We start from the raw sequence: 18,538 nt of genomic DNA, 5'->3' as shown, positions 1-18,538 counted from the left end.
AGCGGCTTTAGTAGCTCTGAGTACCAAGTCCGTCGCGCTCCTCAAATCCGTCACACACTCCTTAGTTGGTCCAGCCTCGTCCAGAGAGCGGAGGAGGTTGGCCAAGTGAATCTGCAAAACAGCCATGGAGTGCAGTGCAGATGCGGCCTGACCGGCGTAGGCGCGACCGATCAAGGCTGAAGTGGTCCGGCAGGCTTTAGTAGGCAGAGTTGACTTGGCACGCCATCCAGCGGAGGGCGGACACAAGTGCACTGCTACTGCTTCCTCTACCGGAGGAAGAGAGAGATATCCCGTCTTTCGTGCCGTTGACCGCAGAGAGCGTAGAAGAGACAGAGGATCTCAACCTGGCCGAGTACGGGGCTCCCCACGATCTGGAGAGCTCATCGTGAAGCTCAGAGAGGAAGGGAGCGGGCCTTGAAGCAGGTGCAGAGCGGCGTCCTGTCAGGAAGCAGCCATCCAACCTGTTGGGAACAGGCTCCTGGGGCGTGGTCCAATCCAGGCCGAGGTCTTCGACGGCCTTCGAAAGAAGGCAGAGAAGCTCAGCGCCGACCGAGGCCCTCACGCTGGACTCCTGTGTCGACAGGTCGGGATCAGGGATAGAGCCCGACCATTCCTCGCTCTCGGACGCCAGGAGAGAGCAGCTGTCATCCTCCATGACATCCCGCTCTATCGTCTCGACCACAGCGGGGCGCTGGCCGTCGAGGAAAGAGACGGGGGACTCCGAGAAGGAGGCTCGCGGGGACGTCGCCGGCGAGTTCTCCTTCAACAAAGGTTCTGGTGGCCTTTGAGAGCGGTGCTTCTTATGGCGCGGCCCAACAGGCATGGGAGAAGCGGACTTGAGGCGAAACAAAGCCTGTCGAGCCCGCAGGGTCGAGAGAGGCAAAGACTTGCATTCCTCATCAGCGAGCGCGTGGTCCGCGTGATCCTTTCCCAGGCAGGAAGCGCACAGCACATGGCGGTCCCCGTCGCTGAGAACGGCTCTGCACGAGCCGCAGGACATGGTTGGCATTTAAAAATGCCTTTGCTCTTTTAGGAAAACGTGTGTGTTCGCCGCTGCGGAGCAGTGAAAAGGATATAGGTGCCGGATAGCGCAGCAGGTACGGCGAGCGAAGGTGGCGAATTCGGTCGGCGTCCTCGAACTCGAGCTTGTCCCGCTGAAGGCTTTTCGATGGCGCAGCTTCTTCTCAGAGATCCAGCGAAGTGAAGTCACTCGCTGAAGGAGACGAAATCATTGTGCAAACCCGCGCGCTGGGTATATATAGGCTCAAGGCCACACACCCATTTTGGCGGGTCATGACGTAGCGTGGGGAGGCTTCCCATTGGCGCTGGAGTCATGCCAAGATGCACTGATAGGTTGCAGCAGTTGCTGCAGAGCAGCCAATAGGCGCGCGAGCTGCGTTGCCTATGTCTGCCTGCTGCAGCAAATGCGTTTTACATTCTGGAAAATTAAGGATAATTTTCTTGCTTCAGTATTCTCGAGAAAAGGAGTTTTCCCGTAGCGTAAGCTAAACTTACGCAACACGAGAGTACTCTCGTAAAATAACAGGATAACTAGCCTAATCGATTCTTGGGATTTAAAAATCGATTTTGGTCCGTAAAAATGAGAATCGATTAAAATCGAGAAATCGATATTTTTTACCCAGCCCTATTATTTACATTAAGCTGAGATGCTGTTTGATTGTTCCTCAAGTTTACCGTACTGTGAAAAAGTCTAATGTTCACAATATCTGAACATGAATTAGCTTTTCACCAATATTAACACAATATAATTTAACATGTGGAACACACATTTTGTAATGATTTGTAAATCTTTAACAGAATTGCCCATTTCTCGTGTGTATAAAGTTAATATACTTTACATTTATCACTACATCAAGTGTCCATAATTAGAATCAGACATGACAAGTGATTTTGTTTTCAGTAGTAAAAGTTGTTATAATATTTGGTCTTTACTGATGTTTTTATTTTGCTCTTACTGCATAATCATAATTTGATAAACTTACAGTATGACAAAATCTTAGTATTATATCTCTGTATTTCTGGCTGTTCACATTCTCCTTTCTATAACACTTGTGTCTTTTTTTAAATGGTTTTATATTGTGGAGTTTGGTTTGCAGATTGCTGATGCGGTTGCATGTGCATTAACTGTAAATGATGTTTAATGCATCTTTGTTTGGTGTTTCTGGGGTTAATTCAGGCTATAAAAGAACGCTGAGCAGCTCATAAACACCATCATCTCCTGATGAGCAGCATCTTCAGTCTTCAGTCTGATTCCCGGTAAGATCATGTCATCTCATGTGAGAATTATTGAAGTCATTGTGTTTCAGCCTTTATTCAAACGTTAGCACATGTTATTCAGCTTGTTGACTCTAGTGTGCTTGATTATGTGTAGAAGAAATTAAAGAAATTAAGATGGAATTGTTTAAAGCAGGTTTGGAATTTGCAGGGAATTATTTGAATTTTGAAAGATATTATGAACCTACAAATACACTTCCAGATACATATACACGCACACACTTACACGGAAAGGACGGAAGAATGCCCATATATGGGAAACGATGTCGACACCAGAAGCCCCCTTGACTGAGGAAATAGAAGGTTGATGTCACATGATTTAGTTCCTCTGGAAAAGGAAGTTGCAAGAAACTGCATAGGAACAATGTAACCCAGTTCTGTATAAATATGACTGCTTTTTTGACTGTTAGTTGTTGCATTTTTGATTTTGATGTCGTGTGCATCCCTGGGGAGAAATTAGCTCTCCTCCAGTTCAGTTTATTAACTGAAATTCTTTTTGCTTAAATTGCTCTGCTGTATTATCTTAACTTGAATAGCTCAGATGAGGACAAGTTATTTTTTACATCTATTACTTGAACTGCTTACAAGGTAAATAGCCTGTGTAATTTTCCACTCATACAGGACTGCCCTGTTGAGATTGGATAAGCTGAAGTATTATAACCTGTAACCTCTTGATGATTTGCAACAAATATTAATCATTGTGTAACCAGTATTTTTATCTTTTGTTTAAATACATTTTTATTTCATAAAGACAAACACTGTTCAGTTTTACTTCAGCTTACAAAGACAGTTCTATAAGAGCATTATAGTATATCTTGCAAGACCAAGGACAACGAAGGATCCAGGAAAGATTCTGCTGGAGGGTAAGTATGAATTTGATCAATAGGCCTAGTTGTCAATGATTGTTATTGTTGCACGAGAGTGTAGGGACACGCCTAGATTTACTTATAGGTATAGGCTAAACAAGCTAGTGAGGATTTAATCCTATTCTGACCTGACAGCAAAAGACTACCTAGCTACTTCAATACTAGGGGTTCTTCAGGAGATGAGATAAATGCCAGATCTCACCAAAAAGTTTTCTTTAAGGTCCTGTCGGAACCAGTTCCCTTACGAGAACGTTCTCTCGTACTGCGTTGCAAACGCTGTGGGAAAACTCCTTTTCTCGAGAATATTGAAGCCTTTGCAGCTGTGCACGCATTGCAGCTGCACAGCAAGAGCATCATAGCTCGCACGAGCGAGCTAATTGTCTGTGCTGCGGCAACTGCATGAACCTATGGCGAGTGAGCAGGAGCGCGCGATCCAATGGGAGCGCTTGGCGCCCTGCCAGACTTGAGCGCGCCAAAATTGGCGCGGCAGGAGAGTATAAATTCAGAGAAAACTCGCCATATGACAGATCTATTCTCCTTCGGCTCTGAAACTCACCTCGTCGCTGACTTCTCCGGATTCAGAAGCCTCTCTCGCCGTCGAACAGCCCTTCAGCGGAACAGCTTCAGCGCCTCGCCCAGCTGAATGTTTTCCTGTGGCATCCGGCAAATATCCTTTATAAACGCTTCCATTTCTAAAAGAGCAGAGCGAAATGCGCAAATTGCAAATGCGCTCCCCCGTGTCTTACAGGTACACCCAGTGCGCTGTTTGTCTCGGCCTTTTAGTCCCGCCGAGGCCGGACCAACACCGAGGCAGCGCTCACTAAAGGCGGCTGCCTTTCCTGCGACAGTATCCTGTTGCAGTGCTCCTATCCAGACTCGCTCTCGCTACGTCAGAGAGCGATCCCGCCCACCTTCCGTCTTCGGCGCCCCTCGAGCCCCGAAGGAAGAAGCGGCGCGAGCAGAGGATCCACGAGCATGGTGATCTGAGTGCGTGCCTCGCCCACACCAGGATCTGAACGAATCGGCACCTGAGCGAACATTGACGCCGAGCTTCTCCACGGCATTTCTCGCGCTGTCGACGAGCTGGGTCTTTCTACATGTCCTAGAACGGACACTGAGTGAGTTTTCAAATCTGCGTCACTCATCGGCGAAAGGCGGAAGTAGAGTGTTTTAGTCCCGCCAAGGCCGGACCAACCTCTTTTTCTCGCACATTTCCCAGTCCCCCCCTTAGCTCGGGCGGCTGGAAATGCCAATATTGCAGCAAATGAGCCTGTTATAAAGCATGCACACCTGCAAACAATGGCGACACAAAACATGACGCTCTCTTCTATGCTCACCCTAACTGTAAGCTTATGTAATTTCGCGCCAGAGACCCATGTTCGAATCCCGGCTCTGGCGGCAGGTGAAAATTATGCTGCTCTCTTCTCTGAGCACGCGGTCAGCTTTCTTGCGTACAGAAAGCGAATCCACCCCTTGCGCCCTCCCGTTCACTTGGCGGGGCTCGAGTATTTATGAGCCCATGCCGGCCCCGCCCCGCGTGACTCACATTTTACAGAAACAAACTCATTTACACCCCTTCTGTGGCTCAGTGGTGGAATTTGAGATTCTCGCGCTGGAGACCCGAGTTCGAATCTCAGCTGCGCTGAATCGAACGAGCTCGCGCTGGCCCCGCCCTGCGTGACTCACTCTCTTTGGCAACGTCTGAAAATGGGGTTGGTCGTGCTCAAATTGACCCTGCCCCCCATGTAATCCCAGCAATATATGCTACATTCCCCAGTACCCTCTTTTCAGGTGGCTGGAAATGTTGATGTTGCAGTCAATGGGCCTGTTGTTCATAACACGCACGCCTGCAAACAGACGTCGGTTTTACGGTGATGCAAATAGAGCACAAAAGGGCGCTCTATTCTGTAGGTTACATGCCCACTAAAAAGTGCGCACCCCTACACACAGGCACTGTTCCCACAGTTCCAATCTTCCCCTGACTCAGGCTGGAAGTTTAATAAATGTAGTGTGTGTGCCTACTGTGATGTATGCACCCCTACACACAACCACTGTTTCCACAGCCTTAACCCTCTGGGGTATTTTCTGGGTCCTGTAGGTGTTCTGACATGCTCTGACATTTGTGCTTATTTCTGTTACTTGTGACATTTTCATGGCTAAAGTCTGATTACACTGTATTCAGCACACTACAATAACTCTGCTACAATAATATGTCAGCAGCATGTATGTAAAAGTTTGTAGTTTTGAGATAATGACATTTATGCATAGTTTGTGAAAATACAAAAAAAAAATTGTCACTGAAATAAGGCCATGAAACCCCTACTGATTATTTCTTCACAAGACTTTTGAAAATTGTATCACATAGCCTAGAATATTTGCTCCAAAACTATGTGAAAATCACCTTGACTGCTCATTCAGATAAGACAATATATTGATTTAAAAATTGTAAGACGTGTTTTGTGTGAGAAAGTTTTATGCGGGAGGCGTGATCACATCATTAATATGTAAGCCTTTCACACCTGAGAAAGACAAAGACACTCCCCTAACGGCCCTATTAGGAGCTATCAGGCCCTGTCATTCTGAGCAACCTTGCACAAAGAATGAGGAGATTTAAAAAATAATGGCTTTTTGATTGTTTGGATTTATTTACAACACAACATAATCCAAAGATACACAACAAATGACAAAAAAGCACACTATTGAAAACAATGATCCAAAGACAGAGACCTTTGTGCCATTCCTAAAAACATTGTACATACCTTTCATTTCCAAGGTGTTTGATTTTCACTTTACCATGTTCATGTACAGAGACTCATGTGAATGTTGAAGTCAGCAGTACTCAGTGGCATCTGGTCCCTGAAAAAAAAAAAAAAGTGAACATACTGATATCAAGATTTCTATAGGCCTGCACGATTTTGGGAATACATTTTAGATTTTTCAGGTTAAAATTGCTTTTTAAAATTCACAGAATACACACACACACAAATGCAGCATTATAGCATTAATCTTCCAAAAGATTTCAGTAACAACTACGCTAGAGAAAAATATATTGATTATCATATGTTACTTCAAATGTTTCCATTCGTTATGATGATATGAAATGAGATAATAGTAAAAACATGAAGCCTAATGTTTGGTGCGTTTTGCTTTTCAAACGCGATCGCGCTCCAAAATATGATACATTCAAACGCACAGCATGCTCCAGAATATGAAACATTATGGTTACCATATTATACATATCTACGTTTGAGCAGATATCCACAAACACAGTAACAGTAAACACGGGTCTAAATATTATAATATTCAGCATATATCTAGCAACAGTTCAACTGCAATGTGAAGTTTATGCAACAATAACATAAACTAATAAGTAAGAATTTCTTACCTTACATCTTTCTTGTCTTCAAATCGCGTTCTTCTTCTTCTGAGGTAAATCCAATGTAAGCTCACGGCGCGTCTTTCAAACTCGACGAAAAGCAGAGACTTGTGAAGTTTTTTGGTGCTTTGTTTTTGAGGTAATGAGCGCGTTCGCGTTCCATGTGGAGATTTGCATGTGAATCTCTTTTGCGTGCGTGGGCGTGGTCAAATTAAAAATAATGAGCAAGCGTTTGAGATACTGGGCATCTTGTTGGTTTTATACAAATTACTTAAACAGAGAATATTTGTTTTCATATTGAATCCGATCATTTAAAAGTACACACTTAAATGTTTATAAAGGTATATGGCTCATAAATGTGTGACAAGTGTTCGCTGAGTTTTGTTTCAGTTTATAGACGTGCTCAAGAAAAAAAAGTTCACCGCAACGGGGAGGCAGAAAGCACACCCTGTTTATTTTCTTTATTTTTCAAAAGCACAATGTTTGGATTTGATTGTAAGTGGACACATACAAAAGTAGAAATATCACAGATTCTTTTTTCATATTTCTTTTTTCTGTATGACCATAAATGACGGAGAAATTTAAGTTTATTGTGCTACTATGTGAAGAAAATCCAGCGAAACGCGCGGGCGCGTTTGTCGACCCCAGAGGGTTAAACTTTCCCCTAGCTCACGCTGGAAGTTTAATAAACGTAGCACTTGTGCCTACTGTGATGTATGCACCCCTACACTCAAACACTGTTTCAACGGTCTCACATGGATGTGGCTCTCTCCCCCCTGAGACAGCGGGGAATGTGCATTCTGAATTGCCTCAACGACTGGCTCATACTGACTCAGTCAGAGGCGGAGACTCTTACTCACAAAGACTGACCCCTCTCTCTTAAAACCGATCTGCTGTTGGCACTGGCGTCAGTAAAAGAGTGGGGGACTTACAAGCGCTCTCCACAAGCGCTTCCTGTCTTGAGTTTGGACCTAACGACCTAAAGTCTTCCTTAAGCCAAGACACGGATATGTACCAAAGGTGCTCTCAACACCGCTCTTTGTCTGTTTCAGGGGCCGCACCAAAGGGCTGCCGGTCACGAAACTCACGCTATCCAGATGGATAGTGGATGCTATTGCTCTGGCATACACCTCACTGGGCCTCCCGTGTCCCATAGGTGTAAGAGCTCACTCCACAAGAGGCATGGCTTCCTCTTGGGCATGGTCCAGTGGAGTCCCTATCAAAGTCATTTGTGCGGCGGCCGGCTGGTCCGCTCCGTCCACATTTGCAAGGTTTTATAACCTAGAGGTCCCAGGCACGAGTTCTCTCCATCTAGGCCCTGGCTCTATGGACCCAGGCCAGTGTATAACTCAGACACACTGTTGTGACTTCACAATTCTATGTGGGAATAAAATTCTAGGTCCCTGGCTCTTCCGACCCAGCCCTATAAATATTTCTGAGTGGCCGTTGTGCTTCACTATATACTTGCATATCATTTTAGACCCAGCGTTCTGGTCTGTGATATTCAGACTACTCTGTTATAGTCCCGGGGCTCCCCGGATTCTCAGAGTAGTCACAGGCGAATAGCACGGCATTTTAAAGGTCCCGTATTATGCCCCTTTTCACAAGATGTAAAATAAGTCTCTGATGTCCCCAGAGTGTGTATGTGAAGTTTTAGCTCAAAATACCCAACAGATCATTTTTTACAGCATGTTTAAATTGTCATTTTTTGGGGCTCAGAAAAACGCGCTGTTTTAGTGTGTGCCCTTTAAAGCTGCTGCTGGACGGCACAGGGGGCGGAGCTTCATGAGCTCGCTCTCAGTCTCTCAGGACAATTTCATCTCACGGAATGATGATAATATCAGAAACTCTCAGTAACGGTGTTCATTTCGAGTCAGACAATAATGCCTACAGAGTCAGAGTGCTGTATAGAGATGGAACAGGTATAGTTTAGTAGTTTAATTACGGTTATAACGTATTTGTCATCTGCTTGTATGTATCCATTATTAATAGCCTACAAGTCTGCTGTTTCGGACCAGGTCCGAATGATGATCAAACATATACTGATGAGTTTAATAAAGTTTATTGTACATCACACAAAAGATGAAGCGTCAGTTTTACTTTAGAAAATCACCGTAAGAGCTGAGTAAACAAAGTAAGTTATAAGTAGTGCGCAAGTACATAAACGAATTTCGGTAGAGTTGAGGGAGCATTTTCTTTAAAAACAAAATAATTCCACCTCGTCTTGGCTGCCTCAGATTTCGGGAGTAAATAGAGAGAGCTATGTGGATTAATACATCCAGCCACACAACACCTACAACGCTTGGGAGACATTCTCGTCAGTGCAGCAGCTGTGAACTCGATCAGGGCGGGTCTATGTTGAAACGGCAGTGTCTGTCAACACTCGTGGGCGGGGCCTGTGCTTAGTGACGTCACTAAAACAGCATTCTGAAAACAGGTCGTTGGGAGACACTGCTGATGATTTATGGGGATAAATAAAAAAGGAGTGAGTGGATTTTTATCACTATTGGCTGGTTGTGTACACACACTGCCAACACACATTTATGTCCAAACAGCATGCAAAAGTGAATTTTGCATAATAGGGGACCTTTAAATTGGATTCCCACAGCGTTTGCAACGCAGTACGAGAGAACGTTCTCGTAAGGGAACGTACTTGGTTACTTACGTAACCTCAGTTCCCTTAGAGATAAGGGAACGAGTACTGCGTTGCCTTGCCGTGCTATTTCGCTCATATCAGGTGTTTCGCTTCAGTCGATATAGACCTGTCATATGGCGAGTTTTCTCTGAATTTATACTCTCCTGCCGCATCTATTTTGGCGCGCTCGAGTCTGGCAGGGCGTCAAGCGCTCCCATTGGATCGCGTGTTCCTGCTCACTCGCCATAGGTTTGTGCAGTTGCCGCAGCACAGCCAATCAGCTCGCTCGTGCGAGCTATGATACTCTTGCTGTGCAGCTGCAATGCATTTTAAAATAAAGGCTTCAATATTCTTGAGAAAAGGAGTTTTCCCACAGCATTTGCAACTCAGTACTCGTTCCCTTATATCTAAGGGAACCGAGGTTACGTAAGCAACCAAGTACGTTTCCATTTCAGGTCCTTGATATTCATTTGATGATGATGTGATCAGCTCATAAACTTCATCATCTGTTTTCCCAGGTGAAAAGGAAATGTATTTATATTGTGCTTTTTGGGCATACATAATATATTTAAATTATACTGTACTAAGTGCATATTAAATGTATTATTTTGAAACAACAGTATATTGTGTATTTCAAGATATGCTTAAGATCAGTTATAAGCTATGCACAATATATTTTAATATATTAAATTGTGCTAAAATGGAACCACTTCAAGTACATTTAGTGCATTTAAGTGTATTTCTTTACAGTTCATTTAAAATATACTTTCATATTTCTTAAACTACAGTTATCATGTCAAGGATTCACCAGATTTGCACACTCCGCCCACTCGTTCACTCTCCCCTGATTACTGATTCACCTCACCTGCACCTCATCATCATCAGCACCCTATATAACACCACTTCACCATCACTTCATTGTCTAGTCTTGTCTTTACCAAGACACGCAAGACTCACTCCCATGACTTACCTGCGATACTCATCTTCAGTCTATGTTCCTGTTTACCATCTGTCATCACCGCTGATCTCCTTCATCTTCCGTTCTCCAGCCTGGTCTACCTCCATCTGCAAAAGACATTCAGTTATTTCTCCAGCTAAGTTCCATATTCATTTCCACATTGCCAATATCAACTCACTTATTCATTTGATGGTTCTGTGCTTCTGTTCCAAATAAAACTACTGTTTATTCTACTCACCTGTCTGATTCATCTCTAAACCTGACAAAAGGCTAGACCACATGCAGAACCCCACGGAACCAGTGATGGATTCACAACGCGATCCGTTCGCTGAGTTGGTACAAGCTTTCTGTATATCACTACAACCATCATCTCCTGATAACCCACCCACCATTCCCGCAGATGTCCTTCACGCCGCACGCCAGTCACTTCTTCCTCTATCACCAGTTGTACCATCAGCTGCCTCTGCCAGTCCCATGGCCCGACCAGCGACATTCACCGGTGAGGCGGAGGACTGCAGTGGTTTCATCCTTCAGTGTTCTCTCTATTTTGAGATGCAAGCTCATCAATTCTCCAGCGATTCAGCCAGAGTGGCGTTTAGAATTTCCCTACTGTCCGGCCGCTCTCTCCAGTGGGCTCAATCTCTATGGAATTCTAACGCTCAAGTCACTAAGTCACTTACCAACTTCATTCATCACTTTAAAGAAATCTTCGGCCAAACGGCGTCTGAATTATCCATACATGATCAGCTCTTCAACCTCCATCAAGGTAAACAATCAGTATGTTCATATGCTCTTCAGTTCCGCACTCTGGCGGCATCTAGCGGTTGGAACGAGACCGCGTTGCTTACAGCTTTCCGTCATGGACTCAATGCTAACATTCGTCAACTGATGGTTGTGTATGATGACTCGATGGGGCTTGAAAACTTAATACAAAAAACTATCCGCGTTTCCCAACGCCTCACTGCCTGTGCTACTCCACCATCTGCTGCATGTCCTCCGCCCACGGCACCATCTGTCGCTCTTCCAGCACCTGAATCCATGCAAATAGACGCTTTCCACCTGACCCATGCGGAGCGTCAACACCGGATTCAACATCATCTGTGCTTATACTGTGGGGGAGAAAACCATGCTATCAACAACTGTCCCGTATGACCCCAACGTCCGGCGGTGAGTACTATCCAGTTACCTCCCAAAATTGAAACACTGTCTCGCACTACTGTACATGTCTTAACCTCTGATATATGTGTCTCAGCACAAGCCCTCATCGACTCAGCGGGGAACTTCATCTCAACCCATCTCCTTCAGAAACTGAATGCACCCAAGAAGCGATGTTCACAGGATCTACGTATACACTCCATTCAAGGAAAACCGCTGGGCAAGGGTCGTATTCGTCACTTGTCCCCCACTCTGACGCTCCGCATTGGATGTCTACACTCCGAGGACATCACTTTCATGGTGCTGGAAGAGTCCACTGCCGATCTCATCCTGGGACGCCCGTGGATGATCCAACACCAACCACTCATCAACTGGGATTCTGGTGAGATACTTCAATGGAGCGAAAGCTGTTTCCAATCCTGTCTCTCCACTGTTCAGAAGATATCCAATAACTCATCTTCCTCTTCAACTCGGGATAGTCAGAATCTCACCATTAATTCCACTTCCGTCGAGAGTCCTGAAGTCACCCATAAAGTGGAGATTCCTGCCAAATACCGGGTTATGCCCTTTGGCCTGTCCAACGCTCCAGCGGTATTCCAGGGCTACATGAATGAGGTATTTCGGGAATTCCTCAATCGATTTGTGGTGATATACATCGATGACATCCTCATTTACTCCCGAGACCTCTCTGAACATCGACACCACATCACGCAGGTCCTTGAGAAACTTCGAGCTCACCAACTTTACCTCAAACTGGAGAAGTGCGAGTTCCACACCACCTCTGTTCAGTTCCTGGGATATGTCATCGACCAACATGGTATCCAGATGGACCAGAGGAAGGTGGACACCATCCGGAACTGGCATCAACCTTCTTCAGTCAAAGAACTTCAATGTTTCCTAGGATTTGCCAACTTCTACAGAAGATTCATCAATAATTACAGCCTCATCAGCTCACCTCTGACTTCCACCCTCAAAGGCCGGCTCAAGTCTCTGTCCTTCACCCCAGAAGCCTCCAAATCCTTTCAGCAGCTAAAAGAAGCTTTTCAGACCACTCCGATCCTGGCTCATCCGAATCCAGATCTCCCCTTCATCGTCAAGGTAGATGCCTCCTCTACTGGGGTCGGAGCGGTTCTATCCCAGCGGCAGGGTGATCCTCCTAAACTCCATCCATGCGCCTTCTATTCTAAGAAGCTATCCTCAGCGGAGCAGAACTACGACATTGGAACACAAGTTTCTACGACACAAGTTTGAAGTTATCACAGACCACCGCAACTTAGAATATCTCAGAGAGGTTAAAAGACTGAATCCACGCCAGGCTCGTTTAGCGTTGTTCTTCACCCGCTTCAATTTCACCGTCACATATCACCCAGGCATCAAGAACTGTAAAGCTGATGCACTCTCTCGTCTTCATCATCCTTCTCCTGAAGAAACCCATCCGGAACCCATTCTCCCTCCAGCCATGATCGTAAGTCCCATTACTTGGAAGATCGACGAGCAAATCTCCCAAGAAAATCTTACCAACCCTGCTCCGCCGGGAGGTCTAGAAGGGCTCCTCTACGTACCACCTACTCTCCGTTTAGCCCTTCTGGACTCTGCTCACACCTCTCCGGGCTCTGGACACCCGGACACAGGTAGCAGGCATACCCTCTCGCTCCTACGTCAACGATACTGGTGGCCCTCCATGCCTCAGGATATCTCCCAGTATGTTAAGGGTTGCTCAGTCTGCGCCATTACCAATACCCAGAGGAAGCTCCCAGAAGGCAAACTGGTTCCACTCCCTATTCCACATCGACCATGGTCACACATTGGTATTGACTTCATGACCGACTTTCCCAAGTCAAGAAACCACACCTGTATCTTCTGCATCGTTGACCATTTCTCAAAAGCCTGCAACTTGATTCCACTACCCGGACTGCCCACTGCCTTCGAAGCCGCAGAGGCTCTATTCCAGAATGTGTTCCGAAACTTCGGTATTCCTGAAGACATAGTGTCTGATTAAGGTCCCCAGTTTATATTCAGAGTGTGCCAAGCCTTTTTCAGACTCCTGGGAGTCACCGTAAGCCTCTCCTCAGGTTACCACCCTCAAACTAATGGCCAGACTGAGCGCAAGATCCAGGAGATCGGGAGATACCTGAGATCATATTGCCACCAGAACCAAGACAGCTGGAGCCAATTCCTCTCCTGGGCCGAATACGCACAGAATTCACTCCGTCAATCCACCACAGGGCTCACCCCCTTCCAGTGCATCTTGGGATATCAACCACCGCTGTTTCCCTGGTCGGATGAGCCCTCGGAGGTTCCAGCTGTCAACCACTGGTTCGAGCAGAGCGAGAGGGTATGGGACTCGGCTCACGTGCACCTCCAGCATGCAGTGCGGAAGCACATGATTCAAGCTGACCATCGCCATACTTCGACCCCGCAGTACCAACCTGGACAGAAGGTTTGGCTCTCAACCCGGGACATCCGCCTCCGCCTGCCTTGCCGTAAGCTGCGTCCTTGATATATTGGTCCTTTCACCGTGCAAAGGCAGCTCAATGAGGTCACCTACAGACTCAATTTTCCACCTCAATACAGAATTTCACCTTCCTTCCATGTTTCACTCTTAAAACCTCATACAGATCCTGTCGAAGAAGAGCCCATCTACCAAGTCGAAGAAGAGCCCATCTACCGAGTTCGCACCATCCTGGACTCACGGCGACGAGGTCCCCGGATTGAATACCTCATCGACTGGGAGGACTATGGTCCTGAGGAACATTCATGGGTTCCACGTGATGACATCTTAGATCCAGGACTCCTTACCCAGTTTCACACCGATCATCCAGATCGACCAGCTCCCAGAGGTCGCAGCAGACCTCGTCATCGTCTCTTCACCCAGTCGTCAGGAGCCTCCCATGGAGGGGGGGGGGGTACTGTCAGGGCTTCACCAGATCTGCACACTCCACCCACTCGTTCACTCTCCCCTGATTACTGATTCACCTCACCTGCACCTCATCATCATCAGCACCCTATATAACACCACTTCACCATCACTTCACTGTCTAGTCTCGTCTTTACCAAGACAAGGAAGACTCAATCCCATGACTTACCTGATCTACTTACTTGCGATACTCATCTTCAGTCTGTGTTCCTGTTTACCATCTTTCATCACCGCTGATCTCCTTCATCTTCCGTTCTCCAGCCTGGTCTACCTCCATCTGCAAAAGACAAAAAAATAAAATAAATTCAGTTATTTCTCCATCTAAGTTCCATATTCATTTCCACATTGCCAATATCAACTCAATTATACATCTGATGGTTCCGTGCTTCTGTTCCAAATAAAACTACTGTTTATTCTACTCACCTGTCTGATTCATTTCTAAACCTGACATATCATATATTTGAAGCTAAATTTTAATGTACTTCAAGAACATTTTAATAGTATTTCAGCTCATTAGAAATATATTAGCATTACACTAATAGTTTATTATAAAATTGTTTTAATCAGTATTCAAAATGATATATTAAAAGTGCAAAAATAATTAAATATTAATGTGAAGACATACACACACTTTGAAATCAAGGAAACTTTAATATACTATATTGTTGTGTACATTGCAAAATAAATATCTAGAGTACATTAAAAAAGTACAGCAGCAGATATAATCTCTTGAACAAAATACATAATAAAGATCAGTGAAATGCTATGGCAGAGCTATATTATACACTTTTGTAGAACATTTCTGTTATTCCTGTATTACTGAAGAGTACACTATGAATATTACATCACTAAATAAATAATCCATCTGAGTTTGATCATCATTCTGAATATGATCTGGATGAAGTCTGACATAAACATGATTTTCTCAGCTTTTTGCTCAAATGTTTTTTTTTTTATTATTAAACTTTCCCACATTCAAGTGTTGTTAAAAAAAAGGAATGCATGTTATTTTTTTTAAAGCAGAGTGTCGAAAGAGTTAAAAACACAGAGTGAACTTTAAAAATGAAAGCATCAGATATAAAGCGTTTTCAGATTACTTCAGTCGTCGTAGTTGAGCCGAACACTTAAACCACCATTGTTAGTTAATTGTGTCTTTAAGGTAATTACAGTTGCACACGTTGGATCAAATAGTTTGTCTGTAATCTCAGGCATTTCCTACATTAGATCCACAAGCTTTAAGATGTGTGTTTTTACAGTGTGTGCAGTGAATGAAGAGCTCTTTAAACACGGCAGTGGAAACTTGTGAAACATCTGTCAGTCTGTGTGTTGCTCCACAAACTTCTGCTTTGACCTGCAGACGAAACACACAATCCTGTCAGTAACGTAAGTTCTTCAAGATTTATTCCTAGTTTAATAAACCATTGTACACTTGCAGCTGTGCTGGACTGAATATTCAGAACAACAGCATTCTTGCTTCTGTGATATTGTTCAAATGGAGGATTTCCAAACTTTAATCTTACATTTCACGTATTTCAAGCTTTCTAACATTACACACATCTCCTCTAAAGAACATGTCAAGCAAACTGAGGAAACTTTATTTCAACAATCACACAGAAAACAAGTTATGTCATATATTTTCCATAATGTTTTTAATAAAGTAGTAAATGGTAAATGAATGCATTAAACTAATGACTGGTTTGTTATTTAGTGTTGCCTGTCAAGATTTCATGAAACAATGGCAGAACAAAACACCAGCAGCAACAGATCAAGTGAAGATTTTTATATCAACGGATCAGGTGGAGTACATTATGGCGATGAATGGAGCCGTCAGATATGGGAATTTTACTTGAAACTTGAGTCTGCAGACCCATTAATTATCAAGATCATTTCAGCCATTGAGATTCCAATCATGATCTTAACTCTGTTTGCGTTGTGTGCTCTTATCAAATCTCATCGCTCCACTCCAGTGTTTGTTATTCATTTGATTCTTTCAGATCTCATTCAGATTATTTGTAGATTAATGGACACAACCAAAAGGTCAGGGGGTGTGTATAATGCATATGATTATAGTTTGAATGTGGGTCTGTATTTTATGGCATGTGTTGCTTTTGAATGATATCTTCTGGTTTCTCATCCTATCTGGTACAGATCTCATCATTCACTAAAAGTCTGCTGTGTCGTTTCTCTGATCATCTGGTTTGTTCCTCTGATCTTTGCAAACTTTACAGACGTTAACTCTCTTTTGTCCCGATCGATCAGCTGTTTAATCCCCTACCCAATAATCATTCTGTGTTTTGTTGGCACTTGTCGCGGTCTTTCACGCACAATATCACTTACTTCTCTAAAGCGCAAAACATTTTTGGGCAGTTTGTTCCTGGTGCTTCTGACTTACACTTTTCTCATTCTCCCGAACATAATCCTAACTTTTATATATGCATTTAGTTACAGTACACAGCTAGAGTTTAGTTACAGCTATACACTGTTTTATATAATTTGGTATTGTTCTGAATATCTCCTGTTTCTGAACCCACTGGCTGACTGTGTATTGTACATGTTCTTGAGGCCTGATGTTGGAGGGTTAATGAAGTCTGTTCACTGCTGTTGTAGAACTGACACACATCAGAGTTCGACACACAGCCGGGACGAACACTCTCGAGACAGTAGTGCAGCGTTTGCCGGCTGTGTTTCAATGCAAAAGCCTGCGTTTCATTCACGGACCGCCTGCAGTTCAGTTTAAACATCTGCACTAAAATTAAGTCAATGTCATTCTTTTAATAATTCAAACTCAATTGCTCTGTTTGCGCTCCATTAAACACATCCGGTAAACAGAGTTTTATTAAAGATGTATTGATGTGCCGTTGATGCTTCTGCTGACGTTCTGTATCAGCAGGACTTTATCATATGATGGAGAGGAGGGTTGTATAAAGCACGGTTTATTCTCATTAATTCCCCCGATAGACTGACAGATCAACAACATCAAGTAGTTTAATGTCATAGTCTTGCTTGTGTTCCTAATGCATGTACATTATACTCTTTTACCAAATAACTACTATTCACGCTATTATTCACAGCACTTGAATATTGTTAGTTTAACTTCTATTGTTCTCCTCATTTGTAAATCGCTTTGGATTAAAGTGTCTGCTAAATGATTCAATGTAAATGTATTAAAAAGATGGTTCACTCAAAAATGAATATTGACATAATGTACATATGCCCTCATGTCGACCAAAAGCTGGATAACTTTCTTTCTTCTGTGGAACATAAAAGACAATATTTAGAGATTTCTTTGTCCATACATTAGAAGTCAGTGGACAGTTTCGGATGAACTATCCCTAAAAAGACTTGATTTAAAGTGCACAGAATATATTAGAAGAGTACTAAGTTTATATAGGTAAACAATGAGTCCGCACACCAGAGAATGCTCCTTAGCAATTTTAATGATTGCTCACCACGTGTAACGTTTCGGGCCCAAGCCCTTCATCAGACATAAAAAAACAAGTGGGGAGACACACCTCCTTAAATACAGCCATGCATGATCACATGATCACATACATCCATGATTAATCACATGACCAATCAAGTGAAAAATGCAATTACATCAAGAAAACAGATAAAAAAAAATATACCAACATTTGCAATACAAAAATACATTAGAGATATATTTATATTAACATTTGTAATGCAAAAAATACATTAAAAATATATTAAGTGGCTAAGAGAAGGCATGCAGTGCTTGAAGCATAGCCTAGAAATTTAAAAAAAATGTCTCTACCACTGTAAGCAGTCATGATAGATGAGCAAGAATGTAAATACATAAGGGGTACCACAAAGGTGTGTTACACATATCATATATCAAGTCAGCAAAGCGATAACACAACATTTACAATATTTACACAATTACAGGAGTTATTTACAGAAATGGCCTCAGATCAAAATCTTCATTCAACCCTTTTGGAGCTAAAGTGTCCAGGGTATAGATCCAGAATGCTTCTCTTTTGAGTAACAGACAATTTACATCTCCTCCACGGGAGGGCTGTTTCACAAGTTCAATGCCACAATATCTGAGAGAGGAAACGTTATGAAAGGCTTGTGTAAAATGCACCGCTACTGGGCTTTTGATGTCATGGTTACGAATATTTGATCTATGTTCTGAGATTCTTGTTTTCAGTGGCCTAGTCGTTTTACCAACATAGGCCAAGCCGCACGGGCATTTAAGTAAATATATAACATTCTTTGTGTTACAGGTGATCACACCTTTGATGTCATAGAGTCTTCCAGTGCGTGGGTGATTGAAGGTGGTAGTTTTATGTGTAAAGTTGCATTGAGGACAGTTGCC

General features: G+C 43.6%; 1 long non-coding RNA gene across 1 annotated transcript in view; it reads left to right on the top strand.

Moving 5' to 3' along the window:
• LOC311087375 overlaps positions 1-16,391 on the top strand; it is a 226,025-nt gene extending 209,634 nt beyond the window's left edge. The window contains exon 4 of the long non-coding RNA XR_014607243.1: positions 15,999-16,391. This is a non-coding gene — a long non-coding RNA (uncharacterized lncRNA). The remainder of the gene's footprint in view (positions 1-15,998) is intronic.
• The last annotated feature ends 2,147 nt before the right edge of the window (positions 16,392-18,538 follow it).

This window comes from Abramis brama (assembly GCF_963993115.1).
Source record: "Abramis brama genome assembly, chromosome: 7".
NCBI classification, from domain to species: domain Eukaryota; kingdom Metazoa; phylum Chordata; class Actinopteri; order Cypriniformes; family Leuciscidae; genus Abramis; species Abramis brama.
Note: the sequence above shows the minus strand (reverse complement) of the source record. Positions and strands in the feature narration are given on the sequence as shown.